Here is a 21,923-nt window from a genome sequence, read left to right on the forward strand (position 1 = left end):
GCCCTTGTTGCTGGTGGCCAGTTCTCACACCATGTTAATCAGCACTTATTATACACTGAACCAGTAAATTAAGCAATTGTGCTCTAAATTATCTGTGGCTCTTACAGTGTTGTGGAGCTGATGCCAAACAGGGAGCCCAGAGGGCTGGAGTCCTTTGTGGGTACTTGCCCTGAAATCAAGATGAGTGGGGCTGAGAGAGCTGTCAATCTTGAAGGAGAAAAATCAGAACTAAGCTGAATTTGATTTCCTTCTTCTCAGATTCTCCTTCCTCATACCTGTATTTACACTGTCCTCCCTGTCCACAGGGAGAAGGTTTCTCTTCTGCTCACTCTTCCATGTATTTGTTTTTTCTTCACACTCAACTTTCTTGTGTAAATTCACCCACTGTTGCCTTTTGGAATGATCACACCAGTCACATCCTTATCTAAACCTGTGCCTGGCTTCCAGGATTAGAGAAACCTTGGATCCTATTGTTATTCCATTCTGCTACACTTCTATCCAAGTTCAAGCCAAAATGACATTAATTTTATGCAGATTGGTACTTCTGTGATTTGCAGGTGAGCCTCTGCTTTGGCTGGAGTGCTGACACACCTGTGAATATCCAAGCCTTCCTCACAGAGCTGGAGGAATGCAGAGAGAGCAGAAGGATTTATTCAGAATTCAGAAGTTCATTCCCAAGTAATTTAAAGAGACAGAGCAGGTGGAAAGTAATTTTTTTTTTTTTGCCAGGGGATGCCCAGGGTCTGTTCCACACAATTCTATCTTGCCATCAGCCAAGCCTGACTGAGTCCCTCAGCCACAGGTGGGGCTGAGTGAAAGTGGGAACTTCTGGGTGAGTAAAGGAGTGAGGAAAAGCAAGGATAGGGCAGAAAGTGGAAGGAAGAGCACAAATGGGCAAGCCAGTGCCAAGCAGCCTGGAACTGGGGCAGGTGTGCTGTGTCTGGTGAGAACATTGGAAGAAGGAGCTACACGGGAGAGGGCTGAGGGTGACCTGTCCCTGCAGGGCTCCAGCTGAGGGGCCTCGGGGGACATTGGGCCCTGGGGAAGCCCTGAGGAGGCCCTGAGGAAAAGGTGCTGGGGTGTGTTTTGTCTTTGTTAAAACCTGCTTTGGTTTTAACCTGTAGTAAATTAAACTTCTCTTTATGAAGTCTAGCTGGACTCACCTACAGCAGCACCTGGCTGGCAAAATCCTTGCAGCTCTCTGGTCCCACAGGCCCTCCCATCACACTTCCCTTCATCCTGCTGAGAGTGGATGGATGGATGGATGGATGGATGGATGGATGGATGGATGGATGTTCTCTCACCCTCCACAGCCTTAAATCTGCAATCAGCTCATGCTGGAGGCTTGTTCTTAGAACATGCACTGTGTTCTGTGCTGCTGCCTCTGACTGGGAAGAAATGGAATTGGTGGCCCAGGTGAATGCCTTCACTCCTGTCTTCCCAAAGATTTGGGGCATGGCAGTGTGTGAATACCTTGCCTTGGGAGATGGTATTTTCATGGCATATCACTTGTGCATTAATTGCTTTTCTAGTTAGCCTTGGCACCATTCAGATTCAAGAGAGGATCAGAAGATAATTCTTATTTTCCCCCAGAAGAGATGAAATAACAGACTGCAAACCCTGCAGCTGAATCTGCAGAGAGGGGCTGGCAGCAGCAGTATCTCCTACAGAATTGCTGTAATTGTTAACCTATTTAGGAAGTTGGATTTTATATCAGTCATAAATAAAAGCATTTTCAGTAAATGATGCTTGATACTTCATAAATACTTCATCAATTAAATGCTCCTCCTGATGCCTGCAAGCTCAGATATTACAATTCACATCATTAAAATCCTCATTTATGACCTTTGGAGCAGATAAGTCATATCCTCTTTCATTTGATGTATTTTATTATTATATCATTATATGTAAAATTACTGTGGGAAGATATTTGCTTTACATGGTTCAAAGATATGCAGAGTTATAGACCAAGAGCTTCCATGAGCTCTGACAAGAAGCAACTTTAGTGTGTCCTTTATTTTCAGGAATTGAGTGCAGTGTGTGCATAGGACAGGCTTTTATGTGCAGAGCTGCCACATGGCTGAAAAGAAGATGGAATGAAATAATGTTTAGATGTTGGGTATGTTTGCATCAGAATGTTTGTAAGAACAGGTCAGGTTTTCTTTAGCATCCTAAAGGCTACTGAGTTTTGTTTCCAGCACAATAAAAGGCTCAGTGCCTATGAGAAAATAGAGGTGTGTAGCTCAAGTCTACTCAGAGTGGCATCAGACCAGGACTTCTTGTCAAGTCATTAAAGATAAAAAAGGTGTGAGGGAAATTCTTCTTGCTAAAAGCAAAGGGTCAAAATAGTTTTGAGAATATCAGGAGTTGAAATTACTTTAAGCAAAAGAACAGTGTGGTATAATTCCTGTGCACTGTACAGAAGTTCCTAGTTTTTATTTTACACCTTAAGGGAAGATGAGAGTTATTTGCATTTAACAATGCTCCAATCTGTCATTCAAAGCTGATTGAAGTCAGGCTACCATGAAACTACTTTACAACAGGTTCCTTTTATGAACACTTCATGGACATGAGTAGTATTAAAGGCACCATCAAGTGTCACAAAAATTATGTAGCAATGCATCTCTGAATGCAATTTTTATTTGCTGTGCTTTATAATCAGCAAATACAGGTTAAAAACTGTATTTTAACCTTTTCTGCCATTGAGTGTTATTTTATTGCAGTGATCCATTCATTTGTGTGGTATAATCAGCTTGCACAAGCTGGAGAAATTAAAGTTATTAGAATGTCACACTGGATTTCTAGCAAAGACCAGCAGTCTGGGCTTTGGGAACTTCAGTGTGGAGGAGAAGAGGGTTGTTCCTCGCTGTGCCAGGTGTGTCACCATGTGCTGCTCACACACATTGAAGTGAGATTTCTGACACATCACAGCCTAATGTGAGGCAGGACTTTCGCAGGAGTTTCTTCTGAAAGTGCTCTTCTGAAACCCTGGACACCCACTGTAAGGGGGCAAGAAAATCCTGTTTTCTTTCCCATGTGTCTTCTACATAAGTGGTCCTTGCCCTTTCTGGGAGGCTCTCTCTTAAGGTTTTCAGATCTGATTTTAGAATAGTATATACTTTTTTTTTTTTCCTCCCTAGTTGTCCCCTTAAAAAATGCTACTCTCTGTAAAGTGACCTGAACAGCTGAGTTTGTGTTTGCATCCACCAACTGAGGAACACATTACAGAGACTCTTAGAGCTGATGAGGCACAGCCCCACTATAGGACTGTCTTCAAATTCACATTAGCAGGTGGATATAAGCTGGTATTGCTCCACAGACTTAATAATTTCATAGATTTTAGAGAGAGAATGGGCCATTACTGTAATAATTTCCTCTCTTCCCATGTAAAATGAACCTTAGAATTTCAGTAGATGATGATTCCTGTGTCAAGCCTGATGACCTTTACTGGAACTGGAGCATATGTTACAGAAAAACACTTGTTTTTTTCAAAGGATCAGGCAATGGGATATTCTCCATGGCCATTCCACCTACTAGTGTTCTAGTGGTTGATACTCTTTTCTGATACAAGATATGTGTGATGAGCAGCTTAAATTTTCAACATCTGAAGTCACAGTTTTCCATGTGCTTTTGTCAACCAGATAATTATCCAAGGTTTCTTACATAGACAGCCAGGTCAGGATATAGCCCCTTTTGGCATTGCACACATTTCATAATAGCTAAGAAGCTGACCTGTTGTGTCTTCAGAAATGCTAAATATACACAAAGAAGTAAAGCTTATGCTTGTTATGAAGGCAAACCCCAAACCACACACCATTAACAGTGTAGGTGAAAATGAGACCTTGACGTGTGGATTGTGTGGACTGATTTTAGCAGAATGGATTTATCTGAGAGCCTCAAGAGCCTCACACTTCCCTGACAGCTGATGTACCTTGGTGCTGATCCATGGCAGAGATACGTGTCAGTCAAGTAACACAGCTCTTCACAAGTTGGTTCGACTGACAAGTCAAGCTCCAGCTGGTTTGATTTCAAACTGTCTTCACCCTGAAAGGGTGGTATTACAAAAATGGATGTTGATTGCATGCTCTCTCTTTCTGTTTTGTAAATGTCTGCAAAAAACATCTTGAAGGACTTGGATTTAGGACGGGAGCCTGGGGCATGGAATTAAAAGACAGTGCTGAGGACAAGGCTCATGGCAGAGGGCAGGTTTGTTTCCCAGGGTAGCTTTGTCAGCAGCAAATTTACTTGCTTGAGGAAGATGGAGCCCTGGGGACTGGATGGCTTGACAAAAACTAGAGGAGAGTGAATTCATCAAGAAACTTGGGGATTTCCTCAGGCAGCTGACTGGTGGCTCCCAAGGACTCCTGAGGCAGAAGCAGCTCTTTGTATAAATAGAGGGTAACAAATCCCAGAAAGGAAAGGAATGGAGGATGGGTGGTATGAAATGTAGAAGACCTTGGAAACGGAGCAGCACAGACCAGTGTCTGGAGACATGCTAGCTTTTAATTTACTATTTTATTTAAACAAACTTAAAAATGGATGTTGTTCCCAGCCACAGACAGTGAACACACAGCTGTGGTTGCATTTGTGAAGGCTGCCTTCACATACGATTCTGGTTTAATTATTCTTTATAATGAAAGCTGCTTAAGTTTTCCTTCTCATCTGGGTAGTTTTTAGTTCTATTTTGTTTTGAATTTATCAATAAGTCAAGGGTGCCCATGGTAAAATTCTGCTTCAGTTGCTTGTGGATAAATCCAAAGAGCAAAGGGAGTGTTTCAAACGGAGTTAGTGAGTACTTATAGAAAAATATAAATGAAGCCATAATTAGTTTTTTGGAAATGTTTTTCTCTCTCATGGACTGTGTACATGTGGAGCTGGCTGAACAGAGCACCATGTGTCACACAGGTAACCCAAGAGGGTTTACAGGGTTGTGGCAGGGTACGTTCCCTGCAGGGGCAGCCTGATGATCTGTGTGGCAAAAGGGGACAGAAACACACTTCTCTCTCTTTTCTCTTTTTCCCATGCCACATCTCACACTAACAACTATTGATCCAGCCCTGGGAGATGGACAAATGTGATGTTCTGGGCATTATGACATGGAGAAAAATAGTGGTTTGTTACTATCATTAGAAGCATGAGTCTGCCCTTAAAGTGTTTGCTAACTGTAGACATCATCAAGGCTTTTAAAAAGGGTCTATGTTTTTTCTTACAGAGTTTTCTGTGGGTAAATTTGTAGCACTTACTGTTTGACATTTGCTTAAAACTTTACATTGAAGAAAAACTCAGTGTAAATTGCATAAACTTTCCACAGATTTTGCTGCATATGGATTCTTATTAGTCTCATTGTAGTGATGCATTAAAAGCCTTATAAATACCATCCTTTTTATAAAATAATTTCTTTTTTGTAAATTGTGTTTCTGAAAATAATGCATTCTCTCTAATTTCTCCTATTTATAATTTTTTTACTCATTTAGATGATATTTTATACACAAAAAAAAGAACAACTTCCATCCTTTCCCAGATACATTGTCTTTGCACTTTCAAATACAGACATCATGTTGACCATTTCACAGCATTTTATCACAACGTGCTAACAGGTTTCCTTTCCTTGTTACCTTTGTCAGATTTTGGCTCACTTCTGCTCCACGTCCCAGTAGAAGCAAAAAACATGTTGTGCAATCATTGTGCACTAAGTGATGCCCTTAAGAGCTTTGTTTTGTAACCATGTGGGTTACAGGAGGGTGACTCAGTGAAGAGAGTAGAATGTTTTGCCATAAAACCTTCAGACCTTTTTTTATTTTATTTTTTTATTATTATTTTTTTTAATAAACCTGCTTTTCACACTCATTTATTTTATTTTCATTAGCACATGGATTGTTTTTCGTATCATAATTGTCAGGCATCTTGGGGACAAGGAAAAATTTTTTCTGTAATTTTGATTACTTTATCTAAACCAAGCATTGGTGGGGGACAAGGAACTTAGAACAGTCATTTCTAAGTGAGGGTTGAGAACCTGCTTTAGTCACTGGGATGTTTAAACTGCCTCATTTATTGCTTGAATCAACTGTAAAAATACCCACATTTAAACTTGTGATTGTATCGACAGTGAAAAACCTTGCAGCTGTGCCTGCAGCTGTTTTTGATTAATTTGTTTTAGACATAATGAAAACCTCTGGATTTTATTCAAGAGTGAAGCAAACTAACTGCTGAAATATGAAACATTTTAGGATAAAGAATTTTTCCCAAGCCAGGCCCAGACAGTTCCCCTACGTCTCATCCTAGTGAATCCAGTTTTGTGCTCTTTCATGTACCCTGGACAGTTAGAATGTACCTGGGGTTTTTTTGTCTGGCTTTAGAGTAATAAGAAAAGCCAGGTCATACATGTTTTTGCATGAGGAAAAATCTTGCATATAAGTAGAATTATGTACCTGTATAGAAAAAAAAGTCTTCACAGACTGATTGCAGCTCTCAAAATTAGTGAAGCAGAAGACATCTCTTATAGGTCGTGTCCTTAAGTAGATGGCTGCAGTCTTTTTCCTTATGAATAATCACTGAGCAGCTGAGAAAATTATTACAATCTGATTATTATCAATCCCCTGCAAAATCCTGCGGATTTTAAAATATTCTGGCATTAGCTTTTTTTAGGTTTAATGAATATTTTTTACTCCTCTAAGCCATGATATCAAGGAACATGTCAGTGCTCTGCATTTTAAACATTTTGATAATCACTTTACTTCAATGGTTGGAAAAGTATTTTTAAAATGAAGTTAGGAAATCTGGTAGAGAGATGTTAAATTATTTTTAAAAGCTTAAACCTTGCAGGTGATATTGCTACACTGACTATTTCAGCAGAATGTTAGCTGAAGTATTTTCATGCCTTTTTTCAGTATTTACTCATACGTGAACCAAGGATTTGCACCATTAAATTTTCAGTATTAGATGGTCAAGTTGAACTCAATGGTCTTAAATGGCTTTTCCAATCTCACTTGATTCTATGGGCCTGTAATTCTCTGTTTTGGCTGTGAATAAACTAAACACATATGACTCAACATTATGCTTCCAACACTCCTTTGCTAACAAGATTAGTATCCACTATAATGTTTTGTAGATTATCAAAGGATGGTAATTAATTTTAGCATGGGCAAACTCAGTATATTAAACATTCATGAAACAATGCACTAGAAAATAGATGTCCAGTTTGAAAATAATTAGCTCAAGAGCAACCTTTAGCCCTCTAGGAAAACTTACACTTTTTTTCCTACAATAATAAATTTTAATGTTTTCCTCTAGGAGCTTTTTAAAATATAAATCACTTTTTCCCCGTCTTTGGTACATAAAGGATAATTTGCATTTATATTATCAAACAAAAATACAATAAAAAGTCAACAAACTATTTCTGATCAAAAGCAGACCTGCAATGTGCATAAGTCAGATAAATCTATAGAAGAAAAAGAAGATTCTGGTCTTCTTGTAGATTCCCTGGCAATGGAGAAAATTACAGTTAAAAAATGTTCTGTCCCATTCAAGAAAACCTATTAAGTTGACCTTGTTTCACTAAAGATATTAAAGAGAACCCACCCCATAAACTACCCATCAATGTTTCTATTTTCACATTACCTGAGTATTTGCCACCCATGAAATAGGAAGCTTTATTTTAAAACAGCAACATGACGTATTGTTGGAGCAAATCCTAATTTGTGAGGTGGAATGTTACAAGCTTCCACCCTGGAGATTAAAGATGTGCCCACTCCCAGCATGATCAGCCCGTGAGGGAAAAGGGGAGAAAGGCCAGAAAGAGAAGGTTTTAGACCTTTTCTTAGGAGGACAAATTAAGATGCTGGATTCTCACTCAGAGTTAGCAGAGACAGTGAACTTCCCCCAAGGCATTTCAGAGATGGACTCAGGAGCTGCTGTTTCCTGATCCTGCACATGGGAGGGTTGATTCAGTCCATGGACAACTGATGGGGCACTTAGGATGTGTAAACTGGGTTAAAGGACAGGGCAGTCACAGCACCAAATCCTCCTGCAGGACAGGCTTGAATCTGTGAGACTTATCTGAAAGAACAAAGTGATTCACCCACCTGATATGCTGGTGTGAAAATTTAATAGGTTGTTAAACACTCAGGCTTTTAAAATTATTTTTACTGTCTTGGAATTTGTGTTTCTCAGATTCTGTTTAAAGAATTTTCAAATTTCATGAGTCAGGAGGGAGAGAGAAAGGAAGTAATGGAAAAAGGAGAGGGAAGGGTGAGACAGTGGTGAAAGGGGATCAAAAGACAAGATGGGTAGGAAAGGAGAGAGGGAAGAAAAGGGAGTGTAAAGCAGAGGAAATTAATATAAAGTACAAAATCACCAGCTTTGAGCAGCTTATTATTGACTTCCTGATAACATTACTATTTTGTCAGAATTGTTATGACAGAGGTGCTACAGCAGCAGCAGTGGTTTAGAGAGAACTGTGGCCAAGCTAATACTGTTGTTCTACTAATTCATTTTACAGGTACCCTCTAAATTACTCCTAATTAACTGGTAGAATAGTCACTAAGGTTTAATTAAGCACACAGGGTGTAAGTAAAACATTTTGTAGTGCAGGCACTGCAACAGATGCAGATGAAAAAGAACTGTGAACTTGAAGCTCATTAATTATTTTGAGCAAAAAGAGACCTGATGTTGCACATCTCTTGCAAAAATGGATTTTGAGTTGTTTGCTGCAATGTTTGAGTAAACCTACAACCTCTTTCTGATTCTGATAAATTAATTACTTATTGCCTTATAGGCCAGTCAGTGATAAATCTGGCACGTACAAAGTCCTCTTCCTTAAAGCACTGAGATAATATGCCTGCTGTGGAGAAATGCTACATCTAAGCATTTTATTTAATGGGTTGCTGTTCTAGTCTTTGATTAAAAAAACAGTGTTTTTAGGAAAAGAAGCAGACAGGCTTCAATGCATAAGAAGTTTCTTGCACTCTGCAAGAATCCAAACCACAAGCAAGTTGGAAGAGCCTTATTGAGTGGAAGTTTAAAATTCAATTGTTAAAAAATAATTCAAAAAATTTTTCAAAAATTCAATTATTTAAAGTGTCAATGAACACCTAATGGCCTTACCCAAGCATTGTTTGGAATGCCTGGCTCAGAACTGCTGTCAAAGGAGTTAGAATGACACGCTTTGTTGTGATTCAAAGGACTCAATATGCTGACAGTGTCTGACCAAAGGGAGGCAGCTCACAGGAAACAGTGAGATTCTCAGGAATACAGCAGGTCCTGTGAAGTTTCTTTAGTCAGTCCTGGCAAGAAGGATGTGATGACAGTTCACACTCATCTTGTCTGCTGAATTCCTCTATAAGCCCCTTCTTCCCTGTGAGCATCAAGGTATCATGCTGTCAGTCTGCAAAACACACTTCATTTCAGAAAGGCTCCTATAATATTTATCTGTAGCTTCTAACTACAATTTTAAACAGAATATGAGAGTAAAAAAAGAAGTAAAAAATAATTACATATTTGTAAGCTTTGTTTTCACCAAAGTTCCTCTTTTCCAAGAATATTAAAACACTTGGAGGGAAGGACAGGTTTTGAATGCCTGATATGAGACGCCTCTTTGAAAACACATCCTTCTGGATCACAGTAGTGCTTCTGAACAAAGTGCATATTCAGAAGCTGCCAGAAGACAGGTGCTGCTCTTTTCTGTGCTGTTCAGAAGGTTCACCCTTTTGAAATTGCCTGTCTCCACTGACTGCCCAGAAAGCTGAATTTCCACTGCATAGTCTTCCTGCCAGATTGACTGGTTTTAAAAGCAGCCATTTCATTATCAAATCTATTTGTCTTGAAAAATTTACTTATTACTGTCACCCTTCAATGAGTTGGAAACACCTCTTTACATAGTCTCTCTTGACACCAAGTGTTCTGCCTCGTCTGTTTCTCTTTAAGCTGTTTGCATCGATGTAGAAAGAATACTTACCTTTTTCTACTTTCCTAAATTACTTTCCCTAAACCCCATGGGGTTTTAATGAAATCTGACCTCTTCTGCACATTTGCTGGAATTCTAAGATATTGAGACTGTGTATTCTAGTAACTCACAGTGAACATACAGAAGGTTAGAAGCATGTTTCTTTGTTGTTGCTCCACCTGTTTGGACTCAATGATTAAGCAATTAACAAATGAGAAGAAAATAGTCAATAATGTACAAGTTAGAGTTTGAAATTTTTATTGCCAATAAAAACCCACTTAGATAAATAACCAGCTTAGGTGTTCTCAATGCCTCTGGGTTGGTAATGGAGTGTAAAACTGCATTGCTCCAGGACTTGATTGGCTTCCATTTGTAACTACAAGTCCAACACAGCAGTGGGTCCAGGATATTCTTGAGATGTGTATTCCTGCTGTGCCGTAACATTAATTTTTTAATGGAGAAATTTAATGGAGGTTTCACATGACTGGCACATATTAATGGCATGTGGGGTATCACACAGCAGTAGTCATATTTGAGTCTCAGCTGCTCAGTTATTGTTGCTAAATCTGAACATCAGAGTTTTGTGACTATGGTTTCACAAGTAAAATCAACTTTTTTGGGGGTGTGTACAGACATTTACTGGTGTGTATTTATTTCCGCTTCTGCTTCCAATAATAGTTAAGTTTAGAGCTCAATTATGAAATGAATAGGGACACATAAAAGGAGGTAGTAGGTATTTGCTAACTCTATTTCATGGGGGTGGGATTACTCAATGTTAAGAGGAGCTTATGTAGCATTAAGAAATACAACATTTTCTGTTGATAGTAAATTAAATTACTTCCTCCTTTGTAATTTGCAAAAGTATATTACATTCATTTACAAGGAGGAGATAGAAGGATGGAAAAAGTTAAGGAAGAATTGTTGCCTCTTATTGAAGTACATAGTTTGTGTGGAGAATTTCTCCTCTCACAGCTTTGTAAGGCTTTGTAAGAGAAACACACTCCCTGAATCTACAGATTTCATTAAAAAGACATTGAATCTTCTTCCCACAAGTTACATTCCCAGCACACTATATATTGTTCTAAGCCAAGGCTTTGCTTTAAAGCAAATATATATTCACTTGTGTACTCACACAGCGAGGGTGTGTCAGAATGAACATTGCTTGCCAAAAAACAAAGTGCACAGGCTAAATGCTGAGTGAAATTCAGTAGAATTTCTCTGTTGGAGGTGACGAGGAACCTTGACTTTGTGATTAAGGTTAAGTTGTGCCATTTTCTCACTATTCCGCTGGTGAGCAACTGCCAGTGATCTGCCCCCAGGCCAGAAGTGGCTGCGGGCTCAGCTGCAGGGGAGGTGGAAAACCAGACACAGTCCAAGCCTCCGGAGATTTTCCTGTGAAATCATGGGGAGATCCAGGCGAGTTAGCTTCCTGTACATTTGGAAAAAAATGTTATTTCTAACGGCATATGAGGTGAGAAAATGCAGAGTTACTGCTTGATTTCTTAAGTGGGACAGCCAATTGTTAGCTAACAGCTTCACTGATTGCACCTTGTCATGGCCAATAGGACCAAATCCTGAACTGCAGTAAAGCAGCCTGCCAACCTCAGAGTCTTTGGACCTCGTTATTTCACATATGTGAGAAGACCTGAGGTAGAAGTGTCGTCACATTTTTCTTTCTGAGAGATGGTCATGCTTGGATGGTAGACTGTACATTTATTTAGAGGCTGGAATAGAAAAGACTTCAGAAGATCCATGAGTGAATTACATGTGCTGAAAAAAATCCCATGGTTATAAGTCTACATACAGAAAAAACCTTTGCTCTAAGCATAATTTGAAAAATTATCAAACCCAATTCAGAGCAGATTTTATTTTATACTTTTGTTTAAAATATTGTGCAAACTACATTAGGATCTGTTAAATGTGAGAAGTGCTGAGGCCTACCTCCTGAAATCCTGAAATGTGTTTCTAAACATTCTTTCTTCTTTTCTTTTCAAGTGTCATTGCTAGAAATTATTTGAGATTTGGGGTTTTTTCTCCTTGTAGGTAGAAAGCTAAACAATTGAAAGGAAATATGCAAGTGAGATTACCACAGGAAGTTTGATATGATCTGTCTTTACACAATGACTTGCAGTCTTAACTCTGTCTTGGATTATTGAAGAGGACTGCATCTGGAAGCTGCAAGTTTTTTGCCCAGTTTTAACTAGCTTAGGTGCTCTTGAAAGGTCTGTGTCTGTTTTCTTTGCTTTCACAGATAATTTTAAATCAACTGTATGTTATAATTATATATAAGAATTGGAAGGATCACTTTCAATGCATTTAGGGAAGAGAGAAATCCAATCATTATTTCAGAGTCAGGATCTATTGGCAGAAGAAGATCACTGGGTCTTCTCTCTCATATGAGATTTATCAGAAAAACAGCTTTGCCTTAGGCAGACTGAACCCAAAATTTTTCACACTGGTTCTCTTTTTGGGGGGAGAAACTGTGTGTGCATTCTAAAATATCTATTTCTATGTATAGTGTTGCAACAAAATATATGTGTACATATCTGTATGTCTGTCTGTCTGTCTATCTATCTATCTCAGGGAATTTGGGATTGCTGTGATGGGAGTTTTTAGAAAACTGACCAATCAGGCCAGTTTTAAGCTTTATTGAACTAATTAATTAACAATGCCCTTGTTGCTGGTGGCCAGTTCTCACACCATGTTAATCACCACTTATTATACACTGAACCAGTAAATTAAGCAATTGTACTCTAAATTATCTGTGGCACTTACAGTGTTGTGGAGCTGATGCCAAACAGGGAGCCCAGAGGGCTGGAGTCCTTTGTGGGTGCTTGCCCTGAAATCGAGATGAGTGGGGTTGAGAGTGCTGTCAATTTTCAAGGAGAAAAATCAGAACTAAGCTGAATTTGATTTCCTTCTTCTCAGGTTCTCCTTCCTCATACCTGTATTTACTCTGTCCTCCCTGTCCATGGGGGGAAGGTTTCTCTTCTGCTCACTCTTCCATTTATTTGGATTTTTTTCTTCACACTCAACTTTCTTGTGTAAATTCACCCACTGTTGCCTTTTGGAATGATCGCACCAGTCACATCCTTATCTAAAACTGCCTTCCAGGATTAGAGAAACCTTGGATCCTATTGTTATTCCATTCTGCTACACTTCTATCCAAGTTCAAGCCAAAATGACATTAATTTTATGCAGATTGGTACTTCTGTGATTTGCAGGCGAACCTCTGCTTTGGCTGGAGTGCTGACACACCTGTGAATTTCCAAGCCTTCCTCACAGAGTTGGAGGAATGCAGAGCGAGCTTTTTAAAGTCTTTAAATCAATAGGATATAAATATATTAGCACTTAACTTTATAAAACTTAAGCTTAGATTTAACTTAAACTTAACTGGGCCAAACTTAGCAGAAAAAAAAAAACCATAATTTAACTAAGCAATACTTTAACTATACTTTAACTAAACCATATAGAAATTAGTCTTAATTAGTCTGAAGAAGGATTTCTTCAGAATCCAGAGGTTTTTTCCTGAGTAATTTAAAGAGAGAGAGCAGTTGGGAAATTATCTTTTTGCAGCCTGGAGAAACAAGAATCACTCTAATGAAACCCTTGGGAGAATTGTGTGACTGCTCAGCTGGATGACTGTCTTGAGGAAAAGTAAAAAGTATTAGTTTATTAAGCTGCACAAAATTGTTGTTGTCATTTTCAGGTATACGATTAATCAAATTTGATGAATTAATCATCTGCAAGTACATCTTAAAATTGATATTTCAACATTGCCAATTGAAATTTGGGCAATAATTTGCTCAAGAGTAACTCTGCTATATCTCCAAGTTTTTCCTCCCATTTTTTACGTCTGACCAGCAGACTGAAAATTATTTTCATGGCCTGACTAGGGGGGATTCAAAGTGTAAGCCAATATATGCAAACTGATCTCCTCCTTTAGCAAACAATTTCTACTACATTATACATGATCAAGAGTGTGTTTAATGAAGTGCCTATGACAATAAGTGCAGTGTCAGCTCATGTTTTATGTAATAGTGGATTAAATATTTGCATGAGTTAAACATAAACTTTTGGGAGCAGAAGATTATTTTATGTATTGCATTAATAGGCATATTTTTGTAAAAGGAAAAGCCACCCAGTTCAACTGAAGTGTAACCCAAAATATGTGCAATACAGTGAGTTCTGCCATAAGGGATGACCTCTGTGTCCTCTGCTCTTTCCTAGAGATGGCAACATTTTGAATGGGAGAACCAAGTCAGTGAGTTAATTAGTTTGCCATCTATTTCTGCCTTCTGTAACCAAAAATATTCACAACAACTGAAAGGCGAGATGGAAGTTGCAATGTACAGATTGACAGGTTTTCGTTTTGTGTTCGTGGGCTATAAATATGCTTGCACTACTTCAACTTCTCACCAGGGAATAAAGTTTCATCATATTGTTCAAGTCAATGAACATTGCACAAAGTGATGACTACATACTATGACATGGTGACTTATTTGTGTTTCTCTCAGCAGTATTTTTTATCACTCTGGTATTTTAGGATCATGTTTACTTGAAGTTGAAACTGCCATAAGACATAGAAAGTTCTGCAGTGTCCTCTGCCCTCTCCAAATGATCTCTGTGGTACAAGAAAAGGATGCCAGACTGTCATTCTGAATTGGCCATTCATCTGTTATGATAGTAATCAAGAGATTGGGCATTGCTGAGAAGTCTTTCCTCCATTTATTTTGCAAATCCAATGAAAAATGACCATTAGGGGGTCAGAGAGGACATGGCCAGTCTGGAAAAAAACTAATTTTCAGTCCCCACACTAACTAGGATAACAGTTTCTGTGGTAGGCCATTGCCTGACTTTTTGATTAATGTTTCTCATAATTTCTCTGACACATGCTCCCTGCCACCACCAGTGTAGCTGACAGGACGCTGCTCTGCAGCCCCTGAAAGTCCAGCCAGAGGAAAACTGCGAGTAGTTTCCTACAAGGATGAAGTGGCATAAATCAAAACATAGGGGGAGAAGATGGGGCAAAGTCAGGTTGTCTTTGAAAAGACAACCCTTGGCTGTGTGAGAACTGAGGCTGCTCTTGTGATTTGTACCAGTGAAGTTTCAGCTTTGACAAGGAAAAGAGGGAGAGATCAATGTAATTGCCAGCACTTCATTAGTGAGCTGTGAGAAATACTCATTAACTGCTCGGTGTTGCTTTGCAGAAACACACAGCTCCATGATGGCATGCCTCTGGTGCCTGTGCCATCCACCGGCTGTAGTAAGATTCAAATGAAAAATAATTATTTTCCATTTATCAGAGTCCTGAGTGGGACTGAGTGATGCTTTCCCTCAGGCCTGGATGAGGGAAGCTGAAGCCAGAGCTGAGAGGGAGGTGATGCCCTCTTCAGTGTCACATGATGGCTTTCATGCACAATTCACTGTCTTCATCTGAAGTCTATTGTATCATCATCAGATAATGTTTTTTTCTGGGCTAGAGAGAAGAGAAGGGTATTTTAACAACTTTCACACTCCCCAAGCGTTACTTATCAAGCTTGCTGAGGAATTTAGAAACTTAATTAGTACTTACTGAGAATAAATTGGAAGTTTCAACTGACTTCTTGGAAAATCAGATATTCAATTAGTACTTACACTGAGACAATTGTAGGATCTATGTTTCACGAAACCAGCATTTAAGGACATGAAACCCTGCAGCTTGTCTGAGCCACTGGTCCTTTTCAGAAGAACCAAGGATGTGCAGTTCATACCCACTGCTCCAGATTTTCTGAGCATCCTGATGCACTGGGAATCTGTCACCTGATTTGCTTCTCTGCCAGGGCAAACATCTGTGGGTCTGGTAAGTCAAAAGTGACAACAACAAGCAAAACACAGTCCCAAAAAACAGATGTCCCATACAGTATTTGCAACCTGTATCCCAATGCCTTATAAAGATTTTTAGTTTGTAAATGAAAGTCTACAGGAAACATTGGGTTGGCTCAAATCAAATGCTCTGAAAAGAAAACCCTGTTGTGATGCTGCTGGCTCTTGCAATAGTTTTGGTAATAGCAGAGGGTTAGCATGTCTCTGCTAATAAAGTTTGTGGGGTATACACGTCAGGGCTTTTTAAAAAAAAGTCATTCCAGAAGAAATGTCTCTAGTTACTGGTTTGTCATAATGTCCTCAGAATCATTTGCTAGGTTCTTAGCTTTCAGTTGGATAACCTTCCCCAGGGTTTCTCTGACCTGGTTTCAGTTACCCTAAAACTGTTCAATTTTTTAATTTTTTAATTTTTTTTTTAACTTTCATATCTTTCATGATTTCTTCAAACTATATTAGTAAAAACCATTTAGTTGAAAAAAAAAAAAAAAACAAACTAGGCCAAACAAAACCCCACGAAAATGAACAAACAGAAAAACCCAAACAAACAAACAAAAAAGAAACACCAAAAAACCAAATATGTCCCCCACAACCCAACAAAAAAGATTAGGAAGAAAGCTCATTAGTAAAAAACAATCAGTAAGAATCACATTTGAATCAGTTTTTTTTTTTTTATCTTTTATCTGCATTGGTTATTTTCCTAATACCTTGATATTATTTCAGCCTTTTTTCCCTGACTACACCAACATTTCTCCACTTCAGCACAGGTGATCTCTGACTTCTCCAGCTTTTCCTTATTGAAAAGGCTTCCTAATTTTGACTAACACTGAATGCTACTGAGTATGGGTGGAATGCCTGGTGTTGCTACATGAATGCTTTTTAGCTCACTCCTAGCACTTGCAAACAATCAGATGGCTCTTGGCAATTTTTTTCATAAAGAACTTGAAGTAGATTGATCTGTTTTCTGCAGGCTGATCACTGACCCTGCATCTTTACAAGCCAGTGTCTCCTGGATAATTTGTGAATTGCCATGCTCTGAGGTCAAGGTCAGTTTAAAAATTTTCATTCTTTTTTAGGTGCCTCACAAGAAAACCTTTTCAGCTGCATGACCATACTTTGCATAGATTAGTTTGTAGGGCAGGACAGTCCTTTATGTCTGCAGAACCACCCCCAGTTTTCACTGAATGACTTTGGTACAGCTGCATCAATCAGTAATTGTCTTTAAAGCTACAAAACTATGATCTTAAGTGTGCAGAACAACCCTTTGAAAAGTGTGATGTGGATAAAATGTTAAAATTAATTAAAACATATCCTTGTTTCTCTCTCCAGTCACTTTGGTCAGTCAGACCCTTGCTCCGTGCTGGTATAAACCTGAAAATATCTAAAAAGAAGACCAAGGATCAGCTACTTGAACATCAAAAGTAATGGAAAAGCTCTTATGATTTAAAATGTGCAGACTTCCGAGTATGCACTGCAATTTCATTCAGGTTTGAATGGAGCTGAGCGTGAGGAATCAATGATGGCCTCAATTCCTTGATGTGCTGCCACAGGGCACACAGTTGGTAGCTGATGCTAGCAGTGTAAATGCTTCAGTTCAAGTAATGCAAGAAAAATTATTATGGGGGGATATATTCAAGTTCACAGTGAAATTTGCTAATGTCTTTGTTTGACAAGGATTATTTTTCTTAGGTTATGTGAAGTGCAAACATAAAAACTGGAGAGCAGCGTTGAGATTGGCATGCTGAATGATCAAAATCTTCAGTTCCTACAGTTCAAATTCTTATTGCACTGTCTTAGTTTGAAAGACAGGTGTCTGTTGCAGAAGGCAGAAGGCTCCTTTAGAATGGAGAATGTAAAACACCCTCCCTCTGACTTATCATCATTTTGAAATTAAGGGGCTCTCAGGCAAGGATATGAGGGTAGGAATAACAGTTATTTACTAGTGTAACAAGGCAAACAAGCAACAATCACTATGGCACTAACACCAAAACAGAAGCAGGAACCCCGTGAGGGCCTTCACGGCGAGACGGGAGGGGATGGGGGAGAGGCTTTGCCCCACAAACCCTGGGGCAGCCTGAGCCCTGTGCCCCTGCAGGGCTCTGAGGAGCCCCCAGCTGGAAGGGCAGGAATGAGCAGCAGTCCCAGCCGGGGGATGAGATGGATCAGAAGCTCCTGGGGGGCAGCTGGAGCCGTGGGGATGTCCCGGCAGGGCAGGGGCTGCGGGGCTACAGCGGGGCAAAGGCCCCGGGCAGGGTGGAGAAGCGGCGGGGCCGGGACAGCGGCGGCTCCAGCAGGGCAGGGAAAGGCAGATCAGGATTCTCCCTACAGTAACCAACAGCTTCACCCTCCTCCTTCCAATACTGAGCACGAGAGCAGCTGCCCCCAGCCTCGTCCTTTACCTGCCCCCCAAATTTTACAGTATGTCTTCCTTCGGAGAGAAACTCCCAGAGACAAAAGAAGTGTAGCCAGGTGCTACCCTGCTCTCTTCTTTTGTTTTGTTTAATACACATAAGTACCCAGTAGTTAGTTTCCTAGCAACTTACGGGAAAAAATTCTGTAAGTAAAAAAGGAAGAAATCTAACTCCCACGATGCACTTACATCTCATTGACTCAGTTACTGTTTAATATTTTCTTGATATTTGATATAGTGATAAATAATCACTCTTAAAGAGTAACTTGGAGTTAACAGCCTGATTTCAATAACATTGTTTATTACTTTCTCCTCCAATGTCTTTTGGAACTCATAAGCAAGGTAGCTAGGGATTTAGGGTTCATTGATAAAACAAATTCAGGCAATATGATACCCCATATTTAACAAAGAAAATTATGAGAGTTCACTGTGGAAGAAATTTTTTCTTTCATTCTGGTGTGATCAGAGTCTTTTTGATGGCCTCTAGCTGGATGACACAAACAAAACAGTCACGTGTCTTGTGAGCAGTAAGAAGGACAGACCAACTTAGCAATAACGGTTTTAACTCACAGCAGAAAGTTAAATGCATTTCGTTTGGGCCACAAAAGATTACCTTAAAATACCGAAATTGATAAAGAGGGAAAGCAAGTGTCAATTGTTCTGACTATGTAGTTCTACATCCCTCAGAATGCCTGACAAATTTAAACAGAGACCAAGCACCGGAAATTCACCAGGATTTTAAATTTTGTTTGAAATAAAGTTCCCCTCTTCTGGTTGGTCTCCAGAGGATTTTGCATATTTTATGTTTGTCATAAATAAACATGGGATAATCCTTAACAAACAGTAGAAATTGCTGCCTTTTCCATGGTCCTCTAAAGGGCATTTCTAAAGATCACTCAAACTGCTGCAGCAGTCATCTCTGCTGAAATGAGACACCCATTCCTCCAGGGTTTGAAATGCCCAAGACAATGGAGCAGGCCCTTCTCTTGCTGTGAAAATTTATGATTTTTGTTGTAATAATGTTTAGGAGCCACGGAGAACAAATGATCTTCTTCCAGTTACGCCTGCTTCTCTGTTTTATTCCTGTTATAAGTGCAACGGCAAATATCGAATTAATAAAAGACAATTTATTAATAACAGAATATCAAACACCAGAAAAATGAGAAAACCACAAAATAGGAGAATATCAGCGCCGCGCTGGGTGGACAGGGGTCTGCACACCAGGGTGCAAGACGCCCAAATCCACGCCTGTGCAGCTTTCAGTCCACCGTTTTATAGGATTTTTCTGCCCTTAGGCAGTCCAGGTGTCCAGGGTGGGCTGAATAGTCCGAATTTCTTTTCGATGGCCTTCCTGGATCTTGTCAAGCCCCGTTGTTCCATTCTGGGAAGGTTCTTTTCTTATGTCAATTTCACAGGTCAGTCTTATGTTGATTTCATTTTGCTTGTGGTGCCAGGGAGTTGATGAAATCTGCATCGTCAAGAAGGAATTTCTCCTTGCATTGGCGAGGAAGTGATTCTTACGGGGGCTGGCTAGCGTCTTTGTCTCGTCTGATGATTCTTGTCCTGTCTTTGCAACTGAAACTGGCAGGCTGGAGGGGAAACTATTTGCCTCCTACTGGATTTTACATTTCATTAATATTGTTCTTATTACACATCGGATTATTATTTCATACACGAATTTTTACCCCAAATTTATCACAATTCCCATGTGTTACTTGTCATGCTCCTTGATGACTTTTTTAACAGTTTTTCAGCTGCTTAACTGATCTAGAGACCTTCTCAGAGCATCCTTGCTCTAGGATACCTAGTTTTAGGATTTGTTTCGCAAAAGTGCTCCTCTCTCTTTACATTTGATTTGACCAGGTTATGCGTGCATCTTGGAGAAGTCTTTGTTAGTTGTCACTCAAAGCATGCAACTTTAGGTAATTTTAAACAAGGCTTTAAACAATGTGTCTGAAGAGCTTTTCTGCACATTATTAACTAAATCCTTGTGTTGTCTCAGTCACCAGCCACTCCTGAGTCTGATGATGAGGTACTGCGGATATGCGTTGCAGGAATGCTGCCTGGAGAGGAGATCTGACAGCTTGGACAGCTGAACACTGATAATGGTTAGATGGGGAGCAGAGATAGAAAATTCAACCAGTTCCATTTACACCAGGAATTAGATGAAAATGAAACCCTGGTCTGGCAGGAACTCTTTCCCCATTTCACAGTTTCATTTCTGCACTTGTTAGGACTAAAAGGGGGGAAAAAGGAAAGTCTGTTCTCCAATTCTTCAATGGGATATTTAAAACCTTGCCACTTTTACAACTGAGTAAGAGCATGTATACTGTTTTCAGAATTAAGTGAAAGGCATTTAATTGCTCAGTTTTGCACGATATTCATCCTCTTCAGGGCCTATTTTAGAGACAGTCTTTAGAATCGTGGGGTTCTGGCTTGTGAAGAATTGTTTATCCTTGTGCTTAAACATAACATGTAAAACTGGCTGGAAATTCTGAACAAAAAGCTCTTCTTTTCTGTCTGTTAATTGTTTCTTATGAGACTTTTATGAAGGACAGGTAATTGAGAGGATCCACTTTTTCTTTTGAAGCTCTGTCAGTGGAAGCATCCCATACATACAAAAAACTGTTTACCTTTAACTATTCTTTTGAGGCCAAGAACTTTCTTGTTGCTATGGAAACTTCTGAGCATGCAAAGATTGAGGAGTCCCTGTCCAGAAGATATTTGTCAAATAGTAGCTATATATTTTTTTAAAAAAACAACAAATGATAAATAATTCAAAGGTGACAAACCACAGCCTGCAGCTAGTGATCCATCTAAGGTTAATTGAGGACATAGAAGAAAGGAATTTCTTCATCTTCCTATGGTAATTCCCCGGTTTTTCTCATTCTTCCTTCAGGCTATTCTGATTTCATGAATGGAACATGTAGATACCATAACTGATTCCTCTTAAGTGGTATTCCCTAATTTCAGCTTTCATTCAGAAACAAAATAATTTCTGTTTAGCTCTGTCTAGTGTTCTCTGGCTACCAGGATATAAAACATCACAGAAAGAGCCAAAGTTTCAGGCAGCTGTGCTCTGCTAATGTCTCTGTTTCCAAAATGTTAGTTTAGGTGAAAAATCTTCAATGCTTTCCTGAAATTCAGGCTTCATCAATCATAGCCTATATCTGGGTCCTTGCCAGACTGGACCAGAAGTGGCTGAGCACAGAGCAATTGAGAATGCAGCTGTGGTGCCTGAACACCTCTTTGATTCACAAGCCAAAATGTCCCTTTCCTGAGAAGCTCCACAGCTTCTTGGACAGTCCAGGCAGCAGGAGGGATGGAGAGACAGGTCATCTTATCAGGAGTCAGTCCTTGTAAAGCCCTTACTAGTTTATCCACAGATATTTAGAGCATTGATGCTCCTGTTTGAAAACAAAACCCCTGTAATGCAGTACTGGAAGTCACAGCTTTTATTTGGGCTACGCAGAAAATTTTGATCTTTAAAAAGTGCTGACTTGACTGATTGTCACATGGCTGTGGCCCTCAGACACTGATTGTTTGGTGAATTGTTTGGAAAAGAGCTGAGAAGATCCACAGGTTGTCAACTCAGTATTAAAAATGTATAATATAGTAATAATATAAAAATATAATTATCTTTTTCTTCTGGACTAATGGAATGGGTTAGCACAGAGCCCACAGAGCCATAGAGAAAAGATGCTTTTTCAA

The sequence above is a fragment of the Zosterops lateralis genome (assembly GCF_965231275.1).
Source record: "Zosterops lateralis genome assembly, chromosome: Z".
Lineage (NCBI taxonomy): Eukaryota > Metazoa > Chordata > Aves > Passeriformes > Zosteropidae > Zosterops > Zosterops lateralis.